This window comes from Lathyrus oleraceus, chromosome 2 (genome assembly GCF_024323335.1).
Source record: "Lathyrus oleraceus cultivar Zhongwan6 chromosome 2, CAAS_Psat_ZW6_1.0, whole genome shotgun sequence".
NCBI lineage: Eukaryota > Viridiplantae > Streptophyta > Magnoliopsida > Fabales > Fabaceae > Lathyrus > Lathyrus oleraceus.
Window position 1 is genome coordinate 426,854,757 of NC_066580.1, and position 24,229 is coordinate 426,878,985.

General features: G+C 40.0%; 1 pseudogene; it reads left to right on the forward strand.

Annotated features, from left to right (window-relative positions):
• Nucleotides 1-19,994: 19,994 nt before the first annotated feature.
• On the forward strand, nt 19,995-20,591 carry LOC127121501 (target of rapamycin complex subunit LST8-1-like; annotated as a pseudogene).
• The last annotated feature ends 3,638 nt before the right edge of the window (nt 20,592-24,229 follow it).

Consider the following 24,229-nt stretch of genomic DNA (forward strand, 5'->3'; position numbering starts at 1 on the left):
TATTATTTGTTTGGAAAAAGAAAATGGAGGTCTGGGGGTTAGGAGATTGAAGGAGTTTAACTTAGCCTTACTTGATAAATGATGTTGAAGGATTCTAAATGAGACTAGAAGTCTTTGGTATAGGGTATTGTATGCTCGGTATGGTGAGGAATGAGGCGATTTCATTTTTGGGGTAGTGGTGATTCTGAATATATATTACTTATGTATTAAATCGTATCAAGATTACATCGTTTACAAATGAACTTTACCTTAAATTGTAGCTTCTTTTGCTCCCTTTGATGTGATAGAATACAAGAATGATGATTTGGAGTTGAAAAGTTGATTGAAAATGATTTTTTAAGGGTTTTGGGTTATAGAGTGGGAGAGAGAGAGATGATCATGCAAGGTGGTCATATTTCAATTTCCTGCTTGAGATTTTCGGAGATCCATCTCTGAAAATATTACTGAATGGTTAAATGATAAATCATCTTAATGAAAGCGTTGTTTAAATGACTTCAGGAGTCTTTTTGGAGATGCATATGCAAATTCACTCCAAAAATCTCCGCATATGCATCTCCGGACAAAATTTTGACAAAAATGAGATTTGGTGCATTCATATATGCATCTCCAAAATCACATGAGGATATTTTTAATTTTCAGAGGTGTGATCCACACCATAAATATGAGAAATGAAATTGCCAAAATATTCTTAAAAATATAATTAAAATATATAATCAGATTGAACATACAATTTATTCACACTTTCACACGATATTCAAATTCAAAGCACGCATTTCTCTAAAGTCCAAACACATGTGAAATTAAGCTCATCTCTTTGAACACTTATAGCTTCTAGGAGATTAAAGTTGTGTTGATAAAAAAAATTAAACCGATATTAAAGTTAATTTCATAATTTTTAACTTTTTGGTTAGTGAATGAATGAAGGTGAAAAACTATCATATTTTATAAATGTTCATAATTTATTAAATTATAACATATATATATATATATATATATATATATATATATATATATATATATATATATATATATATATATATATATATATATATATATATATATATATATATATATTAGTTATAGACATTTTTCCTTATATTTGATAAGAGATCATATATTTAGGAAATTGTTCATGGGAAAATTTCGAAAATATTCTTAAAAGTTGGATTTTGGAATTCGGATGCACACAAAATATATGCCAAATACAAGTATAAAAGTGTATATATGTGGAAATCCAGATGCACCAGAACAAATCCAACCTTAGAACCACCGTCAAATCAAAGTTAAAAATATGTCTGAATTTCAAAATCCAGATTTAACTTACGGATATTGAAATCTAGACGCATTCATATAAGTAATTACGCCCCATTTTCCCCTCTTTCTCCCCTTACATTTGAAACCAAACAAACCAGTGTAGAACAGAGCTCTCACTAGTGTCTATTCATGTTTCAACATTGTTTTAATCTTTCTCTTTAAGTTCTACTCATGTTTGTTCAATCCTAGCATCTTTATCAACTTCTACTCCTTTCCATTCAAGCTAAACGCTTTCATCTTTCATGGTTGGTAACTTTCTCATATCCTTAATTTTTTTATTTGTGATGCATGCATTTGCTTAATAGGCTATAATTATGCTACATTAGGATACATCCAATAGAAATGTACGCTTTATTTGGTCCTAATAAGATTTGGTATGAATTTGAGATATTTGGGGGTTAGGGTACGTGCATGAATGAGTTCCCATCTGGTGTGTTAAGTCTGGATTTTGAATAATTGACCCTTTATATGGATAACGAAATCCGAATTTATCTGTTTGTCATTTTTGTTTTTTAATTATGTTTGATAATACAGTATTTCCGCTTCTTTGATTATGATATGTTTTTTCTTGTTTGGTTATAGAAAAAATGGCTGACCAATAACATAGATACATACATGGTCGAGTGGCCCAACATGCTTCAGTGTGCAAAGAGAAAGCTAGACACTCACGACCCACAGTTAGAGAATTATGTGTGTTGTTAAGGGATCATCTTCTCAGAGTCGTGCATCTCCGACTCATGATGAAACACCTACTACTTTCATTCATACTGATGCACATGCTCTTGACAAAGTCGTACATACTTTCTCTTGGCTGCATCCTGGTGAATGATATATGTTTCACATTGTACGGTGAGTGTAACACCCCAAATTCGATTAAATTATTTAATTGAATTATTGGGATTCATTTTATTTAATTATTTTATGTTGGTGTGATTTAAAATAAATTATATGATTATATGTTGTTGGGTGTGGTAGTAATAGTAGAGTATGGTGAGAAGGTAGAATAAATTAGAAAATAATTAGAATAATTGGAATTTTAATTATTATTATTAATAAAATGAGAAAATTTGTGAAATAGGAGTTTTGGGTCATTTGTGATAAATGATGAAAGTTTGTGGTAAGAGGAAAGAAGTTAGAGTTAATTTGGGCAATGATAATAATTAGGGAAAAGTAATGAGGTTACTATATATTCTAAAAGTTAGGAGAGAAGATAGGTTTTAGAGAATCTGAAAGTACGTAAAAAAAAGAGAGGCAAGAAGAACAAGGCTTTTGGGAAGGAGAACTAGGATTGGGAAGAAGAATCCATAGGAGTTGTTTAATTTATCATCATTGCAGGAAATCTAAGGTAAGGAGGGAGAAAAGGCAGTCAATATGTGTGTATTGCATGATAGGGTAGAGAAGAGAGGTCCTTACTTTCATTAGGGTTCCTAGGTTTCTTTTAATGAATTGTTGTATGATGAAATTATGGAAATTTGTTGGTTGGTCTTGTGTTTATATATGTTGCTATGTTCGAATCTATGTTTGAATTAACATGAGTATGTATGTATGAGGTTCGGCCATTGATGAAGGTATGAAAGATCGAGTTTTATTCATGAATTGATGAAATTTGTTGTCGAATTTGCTGATGAAATTGCTATGAATTGTGATGAAATTATTATGGATTATGATGAAATAAGTGTTCTATATGTTGATGATTGTGATAACATGATTCACTGTTAAATTCTTGTTTGGATTAACTGATTTTGGGAAAAATTAGTTGGAGTCATGTATGAAGGTTTCGGAATGAGAGGGATGATGAATGTATAATGAAAACTAGTTTTTTTTCTTGGAAAAATGTGCAGTGACAATCAATTGTCACCATATGATAATCGATTGCACTAGTGAAAATTTTGAAAAAAATAATGAGGACAATCGATTGAAGGAGGGATTAATCAATTGTTTTTCCTAGAAAAATGATTTTTGCAAAAGTCAGTAGTGAATCATATTTGGTGACAATCTATTGTCACCCTATGACAATCGATTGTCTTAGGCCAAATTATGAAAAAATTGTTTTTGATTTTGTTGTATTGTCCGATGATTTTGGTCGTAACTTTCTGTATGTAAGTCCAAATGAGATGTTGTTCATAGGATTAGAAAGCTAATGTGCAGAGCTACCTCATGGTAGTACTTGTTTAATTATTTGAATTATGATTATGTGTCTATTGTGACAATGTTTGTACTGACTTGTATGATCAGTTAGCAAATTATTATGTTTATATAATTATGTGTTATTGTTTTTGTAGGTGTTTAATTGGCTGCATTGTATGGTAAAACACTAGCTGGATTCTAATGTCTTGACTGATGTCATGACATGCTGTGAAGGTGTTTGTGTGACTGCATTGTAGGTTAGAATATCTAGCTGTACTCTGATGTCTTGACTGATGTCATGACACATTTGAGTAGTTTACTGCAGGATTAGCTAATACATGATTTATTGAATGTCATATTGGATGTGGTGACATTCATCCCTGTCAGCAGATACTGAGGAATAGAACAGTTGGTGTTCTGTTAGAACTCAGTATTTATTTTCAGTCTGGTTATCAAGGAAATACCAGATCTGGCATAAGGCCTACTGTCTGAATGTCAAACTGGATGTTATGACATTCATCATTGACAGCATATACTGAACAATAGACAGAGTGGTGTTCTGCTACACTTCAGTATGTTTATCAGTCTGTTCTTCAAGAGGATAACAGAACTGACTTAAGGCTAAATGTGTAAATGTCAAATTGGATGCTTTGACATTTATTAATGTAAGTTGTTACTGTAGAATGGACAGATTGGTCCTGTACAGTTCAGCAAATTTGTACAGTCTGTTTTCAGGAAAAACAGACTTAGCATATGGACCTTGACGTCAAGCTGAATGTTGTGACATTCATTCCTGACAGCATATGCTAGATTGTAGGTTGTTTAGTTTTTCTGTTTTAGCTTTTTCTCAGGCTATTCTTCAGGGATTCAACAGCTGAGAGAAAATCCAGGAAATCAACAACCAAGCTACATTTAATGAACCTAACAAATAGCCTATTTGTTAGTAACCTAGATATGGAATTTAGGGGAACTCGCGTGTCCTTAAATTCAGGAGAATACAAGTACAAGGCCCAAGTACTGCAATATAAAAGGAAGTCATTCCTTCATTCAGAACTGGGGATTTTGAGGCGTGAAGATTTAGTGTGTCCATCATACTTCACTGTTGTATTTTTGTGAGTCTTGTATTATCACGTAGATGATTGCATTGGTATAGGGTGTTCATTGAGTTGTAAGTGTTGTGTCACTCTAAGCTTTTAAGCGTGAGTGCTGTGTATCTTGATTAAAGCTGTCATACCCCAAAATTTGCCCATTAATCTTGCAAAACATTTCTCGAAGCACTCCAACTTGTTATGCAAGACACTGACCTTAAAGGAACAAAAGCCCAGCTCACAACAGGCCCAGTCCAGAAAATGGCCCAAACTGGCCTGCTCGCTAGGCGAGCAATTCCTTCGCCTAGCGAACCTTCGCTACACGCTCGCCTAGCGAACCTTCGCTACACGCTCGCCTAGCGAAGCTTGCGAACATCAGAATTTTTGAGCTTCATTCTGAGCCCATTAGGTCACAACAAGAGCATTATAAATAGCCAAGCTTCAGTCAGAAAAGGGGAGGACGAAAAACAGACGACGACGGACGGAAACCCTAGCATAGAAACCCTAAAGACTAGTCCAGAGAGGTCGAAGTAAAGAAACCCTGACGGCCGCTCATCCGCACCGAAGTTACCGCCGTCCAACTCAACCCGATACCAAAAGCGATCTGCCAGTTCAGTGTTACAATTCAGCTGCAACAGGTTTGCGCATCACTATTGTTTTATGCTTCCAAGTTGTAATCTCTAAATACATAATGCATCATAATCGAATTTTTGGATATGTAGTTAGATTTTGCATGTGAGTTTAAGTATGCCTGCCTATCCTGAATGTTTGACCATATTATTTCTGTAATTGAATACTATAAGGCTTGCAGCATGCTGAGATTATACTGTTCTGAAATTCAAAACCTGCAGCCGCTCGCTAGCACATCGCTAAGCGAGCATGTAGCGAATATTCGCTAGGCCTTCGCTAGGCGAGGCAGAGGCGAACGTGACAGTCGCTAATATTTTGGTTGTTATGTCCTATGCTTATCTGATCTATTCTATGTTAATTCTGCGTTGTTTGCCTGACATGCATACTGCTGTGTTCGTTTTGCGGTGTAATCCTCGATTGCACCCTGATTTGGTATTCTAACCCGTTTGCTGAATGTTGCAAAGGCTCACACACCCCAGGAAAAGATTGCTGTTTAGGTCTTCCATTTTATTTGTGGGATACCCTTGTGGAGATTCACCCTGAATTACTCAATTGATTTTAATGTATTAATTTTATGGCAAAGATCCCCCCTAAATTGCTTAATTGATCTTAATGTATTAATTTTAATGTGGGGGTTCCTCCTAATTACCTAATTGATTGTAAAATACGGCCTTTGAATATGTGATCTTGGACCTCTCTTCGTTGCCCTACGGTATAACGGTCATGTCCCGCGAATGTAGGGATACACTTAGCAAAGACCCTTCGATTAAATCATCATAAAATAAATCATAGTCCCTCGGATGTTGCCTCGAATATATGATTTTCGTCCCTCGATGACCCTTCGGTGTAGCCTACGGTTAAATGATGATCGTCCCTTCGAATGCTAAGGTATCCTTACAACTGTTGCCTTCAATGACCAATCGACGACCCTACGATGACCCTTTTACATCCAAAGGCTAAAATTACTTACTTCTCAATAGTAAGGACAGTTTTACCCTCATAAGGACTGGAAATGCCCATAAAGACCCTAGGAAGGTATAACTCTCAATTGCTGGATCATAACCTAACACATTTTCCATCCCTCACACTTTGCAAATCCTAGAAAATCACCACTTGGTATACATTCATACTAGAATCATTACCAAGTTATATTTTTCTAAATCGTTTTCAAAATCAAATGAGATAAATACTTTGTATACATTCATACGAGAATCATTACAAAGTTAAACTCTCTTTTCAAAACCTTTTTTAAGCAATTCACGAACACTTTTTCAGACAAAATATAAGTGATCCAGCAATTAAGAGCCCATGGATAACCATGGATACAAAGGGTGCTAATACCTTCCCTTTGTATAATGTACCTCCCGAACCCAAAATCTATTAAGGTCTTTCCTGTTCTTTTCCACCTTTCCTTATTGGATAAAAGAAAAGTCGGTGGCGACTCTTGCTATCCGCGACATTGCGATTAAAAGCAAAACACCCCAAAGTCAGTTCACTGTATGACAGAACTGGCGACTCTGCTGGGGAGCCTATTAAAGAGAGGTTACCTTAAAAACAAGATCACTTATTTAAATTGTCTGATTTACTTTTAAGGGATTGCTTGGGTATTTTATGCTTGAGTGAAAGATCCTACACCCGGATCTAGTGTACCTTAGGTGAGTAGCAATAGATCATCGCGACTATCCGGCGTATACCGGAATGGTTAAAATGATGGCTACGGTTAATGTGACACTTTGGATGTCCTGATGTTCCTCATGTTTACTTGAGGAAAAATTTGGCATTCGCGTGGTGTCATCAAAGCATTAACCAGACCTTTAGAACCCTAATTGACTCATCCTAGCCATTAGAAAGTAGTGAGATAACTGACTTCGGTTCCGACTGGGGTTGGTTGATACTCGATACTACACTCTTTGAGATTGGACTTTAGGGAAGCTTTGGTCAACCACTTGGTGTTGCACTGAAGTGGACTTAAAGAAAGGTCGATGATTTGAGATCCTTCTAGAACCCGGTTACTATTCTAGGACAGGTTGAACCAACCAAACTTCAGTGGGGAGGGTACTTACCTATGGAACTCATGCAAGCCTCAAAACTTAGGAATGATTGTTGTGTGACTTGCTTGTGCGTGTTACTTACTTAACATCATAACATCATAACATCATAACATCATAACATCATTTCAAGGACTTAGGGATTTAACTTTGCTCTGTTTTGTAAGGCTATGGCTCCTAGGAAGACTATCCGGATTAATCTTGTGGAAATCTCTCCTCAACTCAAGGATTTAGTGTCAGAACTTCCTGATCGGGCTCAGTTTATCCAGAAACATGGTTCTCTCCTCAATTTGGTTACCACTGGTTTCAAAGAGGATATGATGAGGGTCCTATTCCAGTTCTTCGATCCTAAACATCATTGCTTCACATTCCCAGATTATCAGTTGGTACCCACATTAGAAGAATTCTCCAGGATGCTCGGGATACCTATCCTTGATCAAACACCTTTCAGTGGTTTAGAAAAGATTCCGAAGTCTGAAGAAGTTGCCGCGGCTTTACACATGACAAAGTCCGATATTGAAACCAATTGTGTAACAAGAAGTGGAGTTAAGGGTTTACTTGCCAAGTTTCTGATAAATAAGGCCCGAGAATTCTTAAAGGATATGAATGTCCATGCTTTCGAAGATGTTCTAGCATTGCTAATCTATGGTTTGGTGCTATTTCCTAACCCAGACCAATTCGTAGATACGAATGCTATTAAGATATTTCTCACTCATAACCCTGTGCCTACCTTGCTCGGAGACATTCTGCATTCCCTTCACACTCGTACTATGAAAAGGCAAGGGACTCTCATGTGCTGCATACCTCTATTGTCTAGGTGGTTTATTTCACACCTTCCTCAATCAGTCTTGAAGAATGAGCAAAATCTGAAATGGTCTCAAAGGATAATGTCACTCTCCCATTCAGACATCCGTTGGTGTCCTCATCTCGAAGGAAATGTTACCCTCATTGACCGTTGTGGAGAATTCTCTAATGTACCACTCCTGGGGATAAGAGGAGGTATTACTTAAAACCTAGCTTTAGCCCTACGCCAGTTTGGTTATGCTCGAAGAGATAGTCCACATGAAATAATTATCCAGGGCACTGTGTTTGACTATGACAATGAGTCTCAAGGTCTCCGTCAAAGGTTTGTACGAGCCTGGGGCATGGTGAAAAGAAGCACTTTAGGACAGAAAAACTCTATTCCTATGGAGCCTTATCTCAGATGGGTACGCGCCAGAGCTCGTGAACTCGTCATGCCATATCTTGCGGTCGGACCATTGATCGTTGAACCAGAAGTTGAAGGAGGTACTCCTCAGATCATTCCTTATCCAGATATGCCTACCGATGTTGAAGAATTGAAGAGATCCTGGATCCAGTTGAGAGAGGAAAAGGATACTTTTGAAGCCCAGTTCAGTGCAGAAAGGAAGAAGGTACTCGAGCTCACCAGCCAGCTTAATGAGGAACGAAGACTCAATGCATATCTTCGCCCGAAAAGAAGCCGTCCCTGGGAGACTTGAGCTTTCATTGTATTTTTATTATTATTTCTTGTAATGAGCAATGATTAAGAAATTAGTAATAAAAGTTCCTCTCTTTTTGGTAGTTTACGCAAAGTTAAATTCCAAAAGTCCTTGAAAACATTTCATACATTGCATAGCATAACATAACATTGCATAACAGGTATCCTAAAAGATCAATGTTCTCACGGTCTGCCTTCTAAACAGAAAAATGGCTCTCGAACAAACTGTCAAAGATCTCCAGGCTCAGAATGCTCAATTCCAGGAGATGATGCTGAGCTTATCTAAAGGGCAGGAAGAACTGAAGGCTCTCTTGCTCGAAAAGAAGAAAGACAAGAAAGCCGTGAGTTACATCAACACGGGAAGAAGGCTTAAAAGACAGGCCGCGGGAGTCAAGTTTGGAATTCCGAATGGTCCAGAAGAGGAGACGGAGAATGATTCAGAGGAGGAGAATGTTGATTTCTCCAACCCTGAGGATGACGATGAAGATTATGAAGGCGAACAGTACTCTCCAAGAGATGATAAGTACAAGTTGCTGGAAGAACGTATGCTAGCCATGGAGGGTCAGAAGGCGCCCGGTCTGGATTTCGAAAGTTTGGGTCTGGTCTCCGATGTGACCATTCCTCGCAAATTCAAGATCCCCACTTTCACTAAGTACAATGGTGCGTCCTGTCCTCAGATGCATCTGAGAGCTTATGTGAGAAAGATTCAGCCGCATACCACTGATAGGAAGCTATGGATCCATTTCTTCCAAGAGAGTCTGTCTGGCACACAATTGGAATGGTATTATCAGCTCGAGAGCTCTGACATCCGCACCTGGACTGATTTAGCAACAACTTTCTATAAACAGTACCAGTATAACTCTGAACTAGCGCCTACTCGGCTACAGTTGCAGAATATGACTATGGGATCCAAAGAAAGCTTCAAAGAATATGCTCAGAAATGGAGAGATTTGGCTGGCAGAGTCAAACCCCCTATGACTGACCGAGAATTAGTGGACATGTTCATGGGCACACTGACTGGCCCATTCTACAGCCATCTACTGGGAAGTTCTTCATCAGGTTTCACTGAACTTATATTGACAGGTGAGCGTGTTGAAATCGGCATCCGAAGTGGAAAGATACAGGCGGCTACCCCTGCAAGCACCAAAAGGTTCTATCAGGGGAGGAATGAATCAAATGCTGTGTACGGTCAAAAGGGTCATAACAAGAAAAATCGTGACCATACCATTGGAGCGGTTACGATTGCAGCACCGCCATCTCAAAGCTTCCAGCCCAAACAAGACAAGCCAAGAAGGCAGTTTACCAGGATCAATATGACCTTGGCACAGGCACTGCAGGGAATGCTAAAGGCAAATCTGATCACCCTCAGAGATCCTCCTACGAAACCCAACACTGCCTCTTCCCGTTATAATCCCAATGCCAGGTGTGCATATCACTCTGATAGCCCCGGACATGATACAAACGATTGCTGGTCATTGAAGAATAGGGTTCAGGATATGATCGAAGCTGGGGAAATTGAATTTGAGCCTCCGGAGACTCCTAACGTCATCACTGCACCTATGCCTAATCATGACAAGGCTGTTAATGCTACGGATGACAATTCTCACATTTCTAATGTAGCTGATTTAACATCTCCTCTCCTGATCATCAAGAAGAATTTATTGCAAGCTGGTTTATTTCCAGGTTGTGCTGAAAATTGCGATCGCTGTATACTCCGACCCAACGAGTGCTTGAAGTTGAGGAATGGTATTCAACGGCTGATGGATGATCGCACAATCCTCTTTGAAAAGGTTCCTAAGGTGGAAAACCCTACTGAAGAAATATCTGTGATTGCTAGGTCCAAAGTTCCAGTGAAGATTACCGCTACTAGAGCGCCTGTGAAGATTACTGCTGAGCCCAAGGTAGCTCCCCTAATCATTACTGCACCTGGCCCAGTATCGTATTCCTCCAGCAAAGCCATTCCGTGGAATTATGGAGGTGATGTTTACATCCATGGCATAAAGCAAGTTGGTAATTCTGCTAATCCTAATGACATTGTTGGGACTAGTAAAGTTACTCGAAGTGGAAGGATCTTCTCTCCAGAAATCTCACCTCCCGCCCCTGAAACTCGAGGCGAGGAACCAGTCAACCCTCCTCAGTCAAAGACACCGGTCGAAGTTACTGCTGAAAATGTTGCCAAGCAGGAAATAGAGGAAATGCTGAAAATCATCCGTAAGAGTGATTTTGATGTGGTAGAATAGTTGGGGCATACCCCGTCTAAAATTTCGATGTTATCCTTGCTGTTATCTTCTGAATCTCATGCCAATGCATTGATCAAATTCTTGAAGACCGCTCATGTACCTCAGGAGACATCTGTCGATCAGTTCGAAAACTATGTTGCTAACCTGACTGTTGACAATGGCCTAGGCTTTTCCGATGCTGATCTGACACCAGCAGGAAAGAATCATAACAAAGCTCTGCACATCTCCATTGAGTGTAAGGGGATCACCTTGGCTCATGTGTTGATCGATAATGGCTCTTCTTTGAATGTGCTACCGAAAGCTGTACTTGATAAGCTTGACTGTCAGAGCATCAAATTGAAACCTAGTGATACTGTGGTGCGTGCGTACGACGGTGCAAAAAGCGTCGTTCACGGTGAAGTGGTTCTCCCTATCAAGATAGGACCTCAAATCTTCAACACTACCTTTCACGAGATGAACATCCGTCCTGCCTATTCCTGCTTGCTGGGACGCCCTTGGATTCATGGGGCAAGTGCTGTAGCTTCATCTCTCCATCAAAAGCTGAGATATCCAATAGAGGGTAAGATTGTCACCGTGTGTGGAGAAGAAGAGTACATTGTCAGTAGTGTGCAGGCCTTCAGATACGTTGAGATGGATGGCGAATTCTTGGAGACTCCTTCTCAGTCATTTGAAGTAATTCCTCCGGCCAGTCCTGTCCTTAAGCCGACTTCCTGTGTGCCCAAGGTTATCCGTGCTCCTCCTGCCATGATTTCTCTGAAGGACGCTCAAGCCGTGGTTGAAAATGGTGGTCGTACTGGTTGGGGTCAACTGATCAACGTACCATACAAGTCTGACAAGTCTGGTCTGGGATTTAACTCTGAAAGGATGGTCAAAGATCAAATTAATGCTGTAGAAGATGCTGATAGCGATTGCGATCTGGATAGCTGGATTTTCCCAACAATTGGTGACGGACTCAATAATTGGAAGGCTGAAGACACTATCCCGATTTCCTTTAGTCAGGAGTAATTGCTATTGTCTGTTTTAGTGTTGCAATTTTTAATTTTTATAGTTGAACTTCTTAAAGCATTGTGTCTATGCCCGGGGCACAATAGCTAATTTGTTAAGGGTTTTGTCATTTTCATAAGCATATTCATATTCAATAAATCAATGGACTTTTTGCATTCAAATATTGTGCTCTTTATCTTTCCTGTCATCTTCCGAGAAAGCTATGTTTTCTTACACACACTCACGTAACAAATTGCAGATCCACACCCACTCTGGATCCTGTTGATAATAGTTCTACTACTGTTCATTATGCCTTTGAAAATCCGATCTACCAAGCTGAGGATGGAAGTGAGGAAGATTGTGAAGTACCTGGAGAACTTGCCAGACTGGTACTGCAAGAAGAGAAGACTATACAGCCGCATGAAGAGTCAATCGAAATTGTAAACCTGGGTACTGAAGTGGACAAGAAAGAAGTCAAAATAGGAGCAGGCTTGGAAAACAGTATCAAAGAAAGATTGATTCAGATGTTACATGACTATATAGAGGTTTTTGCTTGGTCTTATGAAGACATGCCAGGATTGGATACTGATATAGTAATGCATCGTTTGCCAACGAAGGAAGAGTGTCGTCCTGTTAAGCAAAAGGTTCGTCGCATGCGCCCTGAAATGTCTGAGAAAATCAAAGCCGAGGTTATGAAACAATTTGATGCAGGTTTTCTGGCTGTTACTTCTTATCCTCAATGGGTTGCTAATGTGGTACCGGTACCGAAGAAGGATGGTAAGGTACGAATGTGCGTCGATTACAGAGATCTGAATAAAGCGAGTCCCAAAGATGACTTTCCACTCCCGCACATTGATGTTCTGGTAGACAATACCACTCAACACGAAGTATTCTCCTTCATGGATGGATTCTCGGGTTACAACCAGATTAAGATGGCACCTGAAGACATGGAGAAAACTACGTTTGTGACGCATTGGGGCACTTTCTGTTACAAAGTAATGCCATTCGGTTTAAAGAACGCTGGAGCAACGTACCGGCGTGCTATGGTGGTTTTGTTCCATGACATGATTCATCATGAAATAGAAGTATATGTGGATGACATGATAACCCGATCTAATACTGAAGAAGAACATCTCGATCATTTGTACAAATTGTTTGAGAGGTTGAAGAAATACAAGCTGAGATTGAACCCGAACAAATGCACCTTTGGAGTAAGATCCGGTAAACTCTTGGGATTTATTGTCAGTGGTAAAGGAATTGAGGTTGACCCGGCCAAGGTGAGAGCTATTCAAGAAATGCCAGTGCCCCGTACAGATAAAGAAGTCTGAGGTTTCTTGGGACGTTTGAATTACATTGCCCGGTTTATCTCCCATTTGACCGCTACCTGCAAACCCATCTTCAAACTACTGAGGAAGAATCAAGAGATGATATGGAATGACGAATGTCAAGAAGCTTTTGACAAAATCAAGAAGTATCTCCAGGAACCTCCGATCCTGATACCACCAGTTGAAGGAAGACCTCTAATCATATATTTGACCGTGTTAGAAAATTCAATGGGGTGTGTGTTGGGGTAACATGACGAGTCTGGTCGAAAAGAGCATGCCATATACTACCTGAGCAAAAAGTTTACCGACTGTGAAACAAGGTACTCGCTGCTCGAGAGAACTTGTTGTGCTTTGGCCTGGGCTGCTCGCCGACTAAGATAGTATATGTTGAACCATACCACTTTGTTGATTTCTAAGATGGATCCCATCAAATACATATTTGAGAAACCTGCCCTCTCCGGAAGAATAGCGAGATGGCAGATGATTTTAACAGAGTATGATATCCAGTATACTACCCAGAAAGCAATCAAAGGAAGCGTGTTGGTCGATCATTTGGCTCATCAGGCGGTGGATGATTACCAATCTATGAATTTTGAGTTCCCAGATGAGGATGTCATGCTTGTTACTGATTATGAAGAACCTGGACCGGATGAAGGACCCGAACTAGGATCCCGATGGACTATGGTTTTCGATGGATCTTCTAATGCGTTGTGCAATGGTGTTGGTGTTGTAATTGTTTCCCCCAAGGGTTGTCACACGCCTTTCACTGCTAGACTATGTTTCGATTGTACCAATAATATGGCCGAGTATGAAGCATGTATTTTGGGACTCAGAGCTGCTATAGACCTGAGAATCAAGTTTTTAAGCGTATACGGAGACTCAGCCTTAGTAATCAGTCAGATCAAAGTAGAATGGGACACTAAACATCCGAATCTCATCCCTTATCGAGAGCGGGTGTTGACATTAATCCCATACTTTGAAGAGATTACATTCGAACATATTCCACGAGAGGAGAATCAGTTGGCAGACGCCTTGGCCACCATGTCATCTATGTTCAGAGTCAGATGGGACAATGAAGCTCCCAGGATCACCATTGAACGACTAGATGAACCAGCATATTGTTATGAACTTAACGCTGATGAAGTAGAAGAGAAACCGTGGTTCCACGAAGTAAAAAGGTATTTAGAAGCTCGGGAATACCCTGAAGGGGCGTCCATCAATGACAGAAAATTCCTGAGGAGGTTCTCCGCTAAATTCTTTTTGAGTAATGGAGTATTATACAAACGTAATCATGACTCGACTTTGCTTCGCTGTGTGGATAAAAAGGAAGCAGAAAAGATTATGGAAGACATGCATGACGGTATTTTTGGGACTCACTCTAGTGGACATACAATGGCCAAGAAGATTCTGAGATCAGGGTATTATTGGTCTACCATGGAAGCTGATTGCCACCATCATGCCAGAACTTGTCACGAGTGCCAGATCTATGCGGATAAAATACATGTACCTCCTGCTCCATTAAACGTGTTGACGGCCCCTTGGCCCTTTGCAATGTGGGGCATTGATATGATTGGAGAGATTAAACCTACTGCTTCTAATGGACATTGTTTCATTCTTGTTGCTATTGATTATTTTACGAAGTGGGTAGAGGCAGCCTCATTTGCTTCTGTCACCAAGAATGTGGTGGCGCGGTTCATCAAGAATAATCTTATTTGTCGATATGGCATCCCTGAAAGAGTTATCACTGATAATGGCACTAATTTGAACAACAAGATGATTGTTGAACTCTGCACGCAGTTCAAAATAAAACACCATAACTCTTCTCCGTACCGGCCAAAGATGAACGGTGCCGTGGAAGCTGCTAATAAGAATATCAAGAAGATCATACAAAAGATGACAGTAACGTACAAAGACTGACATGAGATGTTACCGTTTGCTCTTCATGGTTATCGCACTTCAGTACGCACTTCGACAGGGGCAACTCCTTTCTCTTTAGTCTACGGAATGGAAGCCGTCTTACCGGTGGAAGTTCAGATTCCCTCTCTAAGAATCATGAAAGAGACAAGCTTAGATGAGGATGAATGGATTCAGACTCGACTCGATCAGATAAATTTGATTGATGAAAAAAGACTCGCGGCTGTTTGTCATGGGCAGATATATCAGAAGCGCATGACCCAGGCACAACAAAAAGGTCAAGAGACGAGTGTACCAAATCGGCGACTTAGTTATCAAGCGTATCATTCTACCACAAGGTGATCCCAGGGGCAAATGGACTCCCACATACGAAGGGCCATTTGTAGTTAAGAAGGTATTCTCCGATGGAGCCATGATACTTGCTACGATGGATGGTGAAGATTTCCCGCATCCGGTGAACGCGGACATAGTTAAAAAATACTACGCATAAAAGACCCGCTAGGTCGACGTGTCTAGGCAAAAGTAAGGGCATCCCGGCGAGCCAAAAAGGGTTCGGGCAAAAATTAGGGATAAACATATAAAAATGTACACCCGGCAAGTCGAAAACCTGAAAAGGCGGCTTGGGCAAAAAAGGGTATCCTGGTGGACTGAAAACCTGAAAAGGCGGTCCAGGCAAAAATTAGGGATTAAAGCGTAAGACTATGTCCCGTTCTCAGTCAGCTTCAACCCAGTTCAAAGGACTGAACAAGCTAATCACTTCCATCCGACAGCAAGGGATGAGATACTTGAAGACATAATGACAGTGGCAGAATTAAAATCAACAGGGCTTTTCCTTCATAGCTTTTTCTTTGTTTTCTCGACAATTTCCTCTTACTAGGATTTTTGTCTCTTTGTACACGAATTGCCTGTTTATAGGCCCTCTTTCAAAATCAATACAATTTTATTTCCTAAAAGATGATTTTGTTTTTACTTTGTCTGTTTTGTTTGCGTAAACGTCCATTGATTTAATTTGAATTAATATATGCATTTGAATATGATCAATGTTTACCAAAAATACATACATAAAATAGCAATATCAATTACTAAAAGACTTCAGGATCGAGAAAAAGGTCTAACCATGCTTTCCAACAAGTCCGATTGCTAATTCTATTCCCCAACAAAAACCAGCTATTTCCCAGAAGAGGTCGGCATCACCAGACAGACGGATCATCTCTTCCATCCCCAGTAGATATTCCCACCATCAGACAAGAATCAAGTATCCCCATCTAAGAAAGGATCACCGATACCAGTATCTCCAACCAGAAGACTGAGATTTATTTCCCCAGTGGAGTCCTCGGGAAGAACTTTTCAGATGCATAATTCATTTCACAGCATACGCATGCATACATTGTTCGTATTTATTGTCAAAAGCATGAAACATCTCATGCATCATGACATGGCATGAAGCTAACTTTATTTTTCAGGTTAATTATCCTCCTAAGGATGGTATCTTTAAGCCCATCCTGACCATTTATTGCAAATACAACATCTACAAATACGGTCAGATACAGTCTAACGTACGGTTCATTCTGATTCAGCTCAACATATGACTCCTTCCACTCAGATACGATCTAACGGACGATCCATTCTGACCTTCAACTACCCCAATACGGTCTAACTTACGACCCAGTTGGACCTTTCATTTCTCAGAGACTACCTAGCGTACGGTACATTCTGACGTGTAGCCTAGCATACGACTACCCCTCTCAGATACTGCCTAATGGACGGCCCATTCTGCAACTCAGATACGATCTAGCGTACGATCCATTCTGATCTTGCATCCCCGGCGGAGTCACCCGCCTAAGGAACAACTCACTCTGCTATTCAAATACGGTCTAGCGTATGATCCATTCTGATCCCTTATCCTCAGCAGTGTATGACACACTCTGACTCCCCAGCGAAGTCGACAGCATAATGGATGACTCATTATACGGTCTAGCGTATGACCCGGTGTGGCACCCATGTCTGCAAATTGGTCTAACGTACGACAAAATCTAAAGCTCTCATCATCAAACTTCCTGGATGGCATCTTTAAGCCCATCTCCATCAAGACTAATTGACAAGTGTAAATTTTTGGGGCATTCTAGTGTTCAATAATCTTCCACCTCCAGACCACGAATGGCATACATGCCATCCTAACTCTCTCGGTTCAAGAATATTGAACAGGGGCAGCTGTCATACCCCAAAATTTGCCCATTAATCTTGCAAAACATTTCTCGAAGCACTCCAACTTGTTCTGCAAGACACTGACCTTAAAGGAACAAAAGTCCAGCTCACAACAGGCCCAGTCCAGAAAATGGCCCAAACTGGCCTGCTCGCTAGGCGAGCAATTCCTTCGCCTAGCGAACCTTCGCTACACGCTCGCCTAGCGAACCTTCGCTACACGCTCGCCTAGCGAAGCTTGCGAACATCAGAATTTTTGGGCTTCATTCTGAGCCCATTAGGTCACAACAAGAGCATTATAAATAGCCAAGCTTCAGTCAGAAAAGGGAAGGACGAAAAACAGACGACGACAGACGGAAACCCTGGCATAGAAACCCTAAAGACTAGTCCAGAGAGGTCGAAGTAAAGAAACCCTGACGGCCGCTCATCCGCACCGAAGTTACCGCCGTCCAACTCCACCCGATACCAAAAGCGATCTGCCAGTTCAGTGTTACAATTCAGCTGCAACAGGTTTGCGCATCACTATTGTTTTATGCTTCCAAGTTGTAATCTCTAAATACATAATGCATCATAATCGAATTTTTGGATATGTAGTTAGATTTTGCATGTGAGTTTAAGTATGCCTGCCTATCCTGAATGTTTGACCATATTATTTCTGTAATTGAATACCATAAGGCTTGCAGCATGCTGAGATTATACTGTTCTGAAATTCAAAACCCGCAGCCGCTCGCTAGCACATCGCTAAGCGAGCATGTAGCGAATATTCGCTAGGCCTTCGCTAGGCGAGGCAGAGGCGAACGTGACAGTCGCTAATATTTTGGTTGTTATGTCCTATGCTTATCTGATCTATTCTATGTTAATTCTGCGTTGTTTGCCTGACATGCATACTGCTGTGTTCGTTTTGCGGTGTAATCCTCGATTGCACCCTGATTTGGTATTCTAACCCGTTTGCTGAATGTTGCAAAGGTTCACACACCCCAGGAAAAGATTGTTGTTTAGGTCTTCCACTTTATTTGTGGGATACCCTTGTGGAGATTCACCCTGAATTACTCAATTGATTTTAATGTATTAATTTTATGGCAAAGATCCCCGCTAAATTGCTTAATTGATCTTAATGTATTAATTTTAATGTGGGGGTTCCTCCTAATTACCTAATTGATTGTAAAATACGACCTTTGAATATGTGATCTTGGACCTCTCTTCGTTGCCCTACGGTATAACGGTCATGTCCCGCGAATGTAGGGATACACTTAGCAAAGACCCTTCGATTAAATCATCATAAAATAAATCATAGTCCCTCGGATGTTGCCTCGAATATATGATTTTCGTCCCTCGATGACCCTTCGGTGTAGCCTACGGTTAAATGATGATCGTCCCTTCGAATGCTAAGGTATCCTTACAACTGTTGCCTTCAATGACCAATCGACGACCCTACGATGACCCTTTTACATCCAAAGGCTAAAATTACTTACTTCTCAATAGTAAGGACAGTTTTACCCTCATAAGGACTGGAAATGCCCATAAAGACCCTAGGAAGGTATAACTCTCAATTGCTGGATCATAACCTAACACATTTTCCATCCCTCACACTTTGCAAATCCTAGAAAATCACCACTTGGTATACATTCATACTAGAATCATTACCAAGTTATATTTTTCTAAATCATTTTCAAAATCAAATGAGATAAATACTTTGTATACATTCATACGAGAATCATTACAAAGTTAAACTCTCTTTTCAAAACCTTTTTTAAGCAATTCACGAACACTTTTTCAGACAAAATATAAGTGATCCAGCAATTAAGAGCCCATGGATAACCATGGATACAAAGGGTGCTAATACCTTCCCTTTGTATAATGTACCTCCCGAACCCAAAATCTATTAAGGTCTTTCCTGTTCTTTTCCACCTTTCCTTATTGGATAAAAGAAAAGTCGGTGGCGACTCTTGCTATCCGCGACATTGCGATTAAAAGCAAAACACCCCAAAGTCAGTTCACTGTATGACAAAAGCTGTTAAGCACAATCAAGAGTTGTTTGAAGTGTGACTTCAAAATTGTCTTTAATATTGATTAAAGGTAGTAATCACTGAGGTGATTGAGAGGGAGTGAGTAGGAACTCTGATCTTAGTGTAAGATTGAAATTGCATTGGGTAGGGATTAAGTGAAGAGTTGTAAACGGGGGAGTTTAACTTTGAATTAATACTACTAATAGTGGATTTCCTCCCTGGCTTGGTAGCCCCCAGACGTAGGTCATGTTGGACCGAACTGGGTAAACAATTACTCGTGTTATTTACTGCACTTACTGTTTTCTGCATAATCCTTGTCTGCGCAGAATTGGATGTCATAACAACCCGTGTGACATCGAAAGTCTGCTAACTAGAATTTCAATTGGCATCAGAGCAGGCACCCTGCCTGTTAAGTTCTGGGTGAGATCCAGGGAAGTTACTTTTTAGTACCATGGACAAGGATGTAGGACACTCAAATAGACCACCCATGCTGGATGGTTCTAACTATGATGACTGGAAGCCTCGTTGTCATACCCCGATATTGGTCCTAAATCTTTTCTGTTGATAGATGAATGTATATTGACAGTAGAAGAAAAAGAAGAAGATTTGTATTATAGTATGAGTCAACCATCAGCGATACTCACCGCTGCCAGCTATGACCACACCATTCGATTTTGGGAAGCCAAGAGTGGTCGATGTTATCACACCATTCTATATCCTGATACACGAGTAAACCGGTTAGAGATAACCCCGGATAAACACTTCTTAGCTGCAGCTGGTAATCCTCACATACGGTTGTTTGATGTTAGCTCAAATAGCCCTCAGTCGGTAATGAGCTATGATTCACATGCCAATAATGTAATGGCGGTTGGGTTTTCAATGTGATGGGAACTGTATGTATTCTAGTTTAGAGGACGGCCCAATTAAGATCTAGGATTTGAGGGCACCAGGTTGTCAAAGGGAATATGAAAGTCGTGCAGCAGTTAGCAGTGTTGTGTTGCACCCAAATCAGACTGAACTAATGTCTGGTGATCAAGATGGCAATATTCATGTGTGAGGTTTGACAGCAAATTCATGCAGCTGTGAATTGAAATATAGGTGCCAGAGGTGGATACGTTTGTACGCTATCTGACAGTGATGTGGGATGGCAGCTTGGTAGTAGTAGCAAATAATAATAGGACATGTTATGTGTGGCGTCTATTGCAAGGGACTTAGACAGTAGCAAACACGAGCCAGCTAAACAACCAAAACGTAACCGCAAAGTGACATACAAATGTAAACAAGCTGCAATTGAAAAAAACCAGTTGCAACATGCCGAAACGGCATCGCAGCTAACAACAAACATTCTATGTCTACTATCAAAAACACTTATTGCATACAAGAAGTAAAAAAACAAATGACTATTCAAACTGCGAAATTTAAGAAGTTGGTTTCAAAGAGTTTCCAATCTCAATCACAAATCGATACTTGACGTCTGCTTTCAGGAGCCGCTCAATTGCAGTGTTAACATAATCCATATCAATGACTTCGATTTCAGGTTTTATTTTGTGTTTAGCAGAAAAATCAATCATCTCTTGAGTCTCTTTCAACCCTCCAATCGCACTTCCAGCAACCAACTTTCTGCCTTGAAGTAAAGGAAAGACAGGAAGCTCCAAAGGCTTATCTGGTGCACCAACCATTACTACTCAGAGCTGCGAACGACCTTGTTAGACAGTTGCATCGACCAGTTTACCGAAATCAAAAATTTAAATTTTGGCTTAGCTACTCTGAGATATATGGTGGAGAATTGTATGATCTTCTTGGTGACAGGAAGAAACTCTTAATGAGAGAGGATGGACGGCAGCAAGTTTGTATTGTAGGACTACAAGAATTTGAAGTTTCTGATGTACAGATCTCACTAATCACCCATTCATCTTCACACAGCAAGAGAAGGCGAGACGGATCCAATCAGGCGTAACCAAGTTGCTGAGTTTAGTATTGCAAAGGATGAATATATTCCATTAAACTCGATCACCGCCATCTTTGGAAACAGTAGAGAGATCTTAGCAACCATTAGCAACCCCATTGGGTACAATTTTACTCTCCAATACAACTGGCTTAGCACCCTTTGGGGCATCTCCAGTTTTAGCGACAGCTCCATTCTCAGAAAGTGTGTGGTTTTCAATGTCCTTCACAGCTAGGGTGGTAGACTCCTTAAGCAACTCAGAGTCTTCTGACGGCCCTCATAGAAACCAAAATCATCCAGAATGCACGTCTTGCTAGGGTATTCCTTAAAAAAAAGCTTGATCAATTTCAGACAAGGCTCCAACAATACTTCCTGTGTATCCCTACTGTTTGTAACAGGTTTGTTTTCATTGTTCAGCAAAATAATGTGCCTCAACACATTGTTGGGAACATCCTTAACAATGTGCCACTTCAAAGGAAAACAACCATTCCATTTGTCTTGCTGCCAGTAGTCCAAACTTCTGTTAAAATCAACAGGACCAATCATCTCTGCAAGCCCAACAAACTGCCAACTTGTATTAACTGAGAACAAAAGGCATATAGGGCAGCCACCAGGTTTCTGCTGGACCTCTTGTGTATTCTTCTGGAAAATCAGCCTTGTTGTATTGCTCACGGTCTGGAATATTAGAAGTCTTCTATTTCTCTTCATCAGCAACAGTAGGCAAATTCTGCCCTTTCACAGCAAGAACAGTCGGTGCAAAATCCTTTTGGTTCTTGCCACCTTTGGCCCTAGGTCCCCTGTTCAGTTCATTCAAACCATCGGTGTTCTCACGCTTTGGCTGCAGGAAAATAAATTGAGGTGTGGTTCAAAGCTTATGACCTTTAAGTGCTTAAAGCAAATGAGCTAAGTCAAAACGTGAAATAACTTGCAGCAAATACCCTGGACCAGAATCAGTACCAGCAGGCGTGTGTCGAGCCTCATGCTCATCCTCAACCTGCATCAGCAGCAACAACATGTAAAATCAGTTAGCATTGCCTTGAACCTCAAGCAGACACAGGGCAAGGATGCATTATAATATTTCATCATCAAAAAGCATGAACTGATGGATAAGTCAACCTTGATCATGACTACCTCGCCTTTGATTTTGATTCATCCAGCTGGTACAAAACCTCATTTACATCAAACATGTCTTGCATTTAAGCCCTGCTGCTCCAAGCCAAATGAACAAGTAACTTGGTCTTATTGAAAGCCCTGCATATTTTCAAACCATAAGACCAAGGTATAATAGAACCAATGCATCTATGAACCAATTCACCTGTTACCAAAATACAACAAACCAACTCCATGGTTATAGACCAAAATGCTCATGGGAACATGGTAACCTGCAGTGAACATACACAGACTCAACATCACTGAGAGATGAATTTCCTATGTCCAAGAATGCTCCATTTTTTTCACTGCGGTAAAACAAAAAAAAACACAAGTTAATTAGCCAACAGTAAAATTCAAATTTCAGAAATTACCCAAAACAGAGTTAAGACAGAAATGAAGAAGAAAAAGTGTGGTTCAGATTACCTTTTTCAAGTCCAATCATCAAAATAGGCACTCCAATTCTGAGCACCAAAAAAGCACTTCTGAATTTTTTGCTTCTTTGAGCTTCTGAGTACCAATTGAAACCCTAACCTGTGGGCATAAAAGGAGAAGGAGAGAAATCAGAGAGAGAAAAAAAATTGAGGAGGCGGAGAGGAAAAACGGCAAAGAGATTTTCAAATACAAAAAAACTAAATCCCAAATCGAAACATACCTGGATCGGAGAGGCGAAAGAGTGAAGTTTTGGCTTCATCGTTCATCGTTACTACCAAATCGCTACCGGAGGTAAACTTCAGATTCCTTTAAGCTGTGGGTTTTATGCATTTTGGAATAAGGTTGAGGACGCGAGAGAGAGGGTTGAGCGCGAGATTAGGTGAGCGATTGAGAGAGATTGGAGATTGAGAGAGCGGTGAGGGAGCGATTTTCACTGAAGGTTGGGAGAGAGCTTGCTGGTAGTGATTTAGAGAGGAGAGGACGCGAAAGAGAGGGATTTCGTGAGGCCTTTGTTTTTTTATTTTTCTTTTATTTAATTTAATTTGTTTTTTTAACAGAGATACAAAAACCATAAAAAATGTTTATTTTGTTTTTTATTTTAAATCTTTTTATTTTTTAGCCCGGTTCATATATTTAACCTAGTATCACAGTAGTAGATGATCATAAGTGGTCTGGTGGAGAAGGGTGGTATCATAGTCTTGAGTGGGGTGGGTTCAATACTCATGTGTAGCATTTTTTTAGTATTTTTCTTTTAGCATTTTATTTCCTTTTAGTATTTTATTTCTTTTAACATTTTTTTTGTCATGTTTATGCTTTATTATTTTTCATAGTTTCATTATCATAGATTTGTTGTCTATTAAGTTCATCATGCATGCAAAACCATTTTAAAACTATAAAAATCATATTTTTCTCGATTTAATATCGAGCCCATTTTTTACACCCTTTTCTTTTTTGCGTGTGTTCCTTTCCTTTCTCCAGGTTTACTTCGAGCGTTTCCTTTCCCTCCTTTGGGATAAATAACGCACGGTGGCGACTCTTCTGTCATTTCTTTCTCGCCGGTTTTTTTTTCGCAGACCGTATTTTTCGGGTTGCGACAGCTGGCGACTCTGCTGGGGATGAGTTTCCCTAAGCGAGTCCCTCCTAGCTTTTGTAGGTTTCTTGTTTGTTGGGTGTTTATTCTTTTGTACAGTTATTTATTTTCAGCATTTACCTGCTTTACCTTATTGCATTCATGTACATATGATTGTTGTATCTGTGGGTTGTTTGTTTGTTGGGTTGGGACTATTCTATGAGAGATAAGCCCACTACCCAGGCTTGAGTGTAC